General features: G+C 53.0%; 1 pseudogene; it reads left to right on the top strand.

Annotated features, from left to right (window-relative positions):
- LOC142791071 (large subunit ribosomal RNA) overlaps window positions 1-2,500 on the top strand; it is an 8,422-nt pseudogene that overhangs the window by 3,342 nt on the left and 2,580 nt on the right.

The raw sequence follows: 2,500 nt of genomic DNA, 5'->3' as shown, positions 1-2,500 counted from the left end.
ACCCTAAAGGCCAGGACGGTATTCATGCCACAGTACTGCCAATGGTTATTGAGCCAACGGCCACGGCTTGTACGTGGGTTGAACGCACTGAAGGCACATTATGCTATGCTCATATGGCCCCCTCTGCTTCCCCAGCTCCCCTTGGTGGTAGGTCGGTGAAGGCGCGCGCTTCAGCCGACAGCCATGGGGTGTCAGCCTGGGTAATGACAGGGGCAAGGCCTAAGGACAGGCGGGTTATTAACTCCCTACCTGACCAAGCGTCTGTTGATGCTGCGGAGGAGCCAAGTTCAAACGTGGCTTCATACGCTGATTCAGGGGAGCCAGTTCTTGGTGCAACCCCTGCGGTCCCCTCCGGTCAACCAGCTCCCCTTGGCACTGATGCGGCGATTGCGCGCGATTCTGCTGACAGTGTCCATGTGGGGTCAGTCTGGATGTCTACGGGGGTAGGACCTAGGGTCAGGAGGAAGTTCGTACTTCCACCCGACTTACGTTCGTCCGATGACGAGGACGAGGGAGGTGAACCTGTGTTCTGCGGGTCGCCCCCCGGAGAAATCACTCAAAGGAGCAGCATGCCAAAGCGTTCGGGCAACAAGCCCACAGAGGAAGGTTCTGAGAACGGAGCAGCTACCGGCTGTTCCGAAAATGCCGCCCCGGCTGACGCGAATATGACAGGCCACATATCAACCATGACAACGACATTCCAATGTCCAGAATGTACTGCAACCTTTGGTAGCAAGATTGGCCTGAGCCAGCATCGCCGGCATCGGCATTTTGAAGAATACAACGAAGATGTGAATCTGGCCAGACTCAAGCCCAGATGGAAAAAGGAGGAGGAGTACCTGATGGCAACTAAGGAGGTTGAATTAAGATCCCAGAAGGTCCGGGACATCAATGCACAGCTACTAAGAGCGTTTCCGCACCGCACGCTGCACAGCATTAAATCGCACAGAAGGCAGGAAGGTTACAAGAGGCTGGTGGAAGACCTACAGAACAGACTCTACCCAAGAAGCACTCAGGAGGTGCTAGCCGACATTGGGGAGCAAGCTGTTGAGGACGCCTCCCTGGTCATCCCCGAGGTAAATCACCGTGAGGTGATTGAGGCTGAGCTAAGAGGTCTAACAACAAAACCTCCGCCAAGAGCGTACCAAGCATACAAGCTATGGGAGCTTGCAAAGAGATTCCTCGACAGGGAGGATATAACGATAGCTCTTAATGCCTACCTAAGGGAGGTGTTCGCTTCGGACTTGCGTCCGCATGGTCGCCAACCTCTTCCACCTGTTCAAGAAAGTCGCAGGAAGAAAAAGAAGCGGGAATACGCCTTGACACAACAACTCTTCAGACGGAACAGGACACAGTGTGCAAGACAGATTCTGGATGGAGAGGCGGACTCCAAGGTGGAGGATCCCCAAGCCTTTCTAGAAGAATGGAGAGAGATCATGGAGAAAGTGGTGCCTTCATCAGTGTCTCCTGCTATCGAACGCCCGCACAAGGTTATCGATCCTGTGTTCCTTATCACAGAAATGGACATTAAGGCGGCGATGCCCTCATCAAGCTCGGCAGCCGGACCTGATGGCTTTGCGGCGAGGGAACTGCGGAAGGTTCCGCCAGTAATACTCCAGGTTCTACTTAACTTGCTCCTGCTGCTGAAGCGACTTCCACTCTTTCTCACCCAAGCACGAACGATCTTCATTCCCAAAGTTCCTGGTGCTTCAACAGCCTCGCAACACCGCCCAATCTCAATATCTCATGTGCTCCTTAGACTGCTTCATAAGATATATTTCCGAAGGCTGCTTGCTGACCTCGATTTGGACCTGCAGCAGAGGGCATTTTTGCCAGTGGATGGGTGTGCTGAAAACATTCTTCTCCTTGCGACAATCATTGATGAAGCGCGCAAGTCACTGCGACCCTTGTCTCTGGCCTCGCTTGACATTGCGAAGGCTTTCGATAGGGTTGTTTTACCGGCAATCTTGAGAGCCTTACGCAGAAAAGGGATCTCTGAAGACTTTATCTCGTACATTGAAGACTTTTACCAAAATGCGGTAACAGTGCTGACATTCGGAGGCAAATCGCTGGTCGTCCATCCTACAGTGGGGGTAAGGCAGGGTGATCCCCTTTCACCGCTCCTGTTCAACTTAGTCATTGACGAGTTCTTGGCTGAGCTTGACCCCCAGTTGGCCTTTACCAGTGAGGGGATGAAGGTATCGGCCATGGCATTTGCGGACGATATTATCCTGACCACAGCTACCCACTGGGGCCTCAAGCAGCAAATTGATCGTCTGAATTCATTTCTCGGTGCCAGAGGACTTAAGATTAACGCGGCAAAGTCAACGACCCTAGTCATCGAGCCATCGGGTTGGCAGAAGAGGTCCAAGATCCGAACAGACATTGACTTCTTTGTGAATGGGGAACGTCTGGCAACGACGAACTGCACGTCTACATGGCGCTACTTGGGTGTACACTTCGGTGTCAAGGGCCTTGAGAAGGGTCTAGTAAGAAGACA

The sequence above is a fragment of the Rhipicephalus microplus genome, unplaced genomic scaffold, assembly GCF_043290135.1.
Source record: "Rhipicephalus microplus isolate Deutch F79 unplaced genomic scaffold, USDA_Rmic scaffold_137, whole genome shotgun sequence".
NCBI classification, from domain to species: Eukaryota; Metazoa; Arthropoda; class Arachnida; order Ixodida; family Ixodidae; genus Rhipicephalus; species Rhipicephalus microplus.
This window is presented reverse-complemented; position numbering and strand designations above follow the sequence as displayed.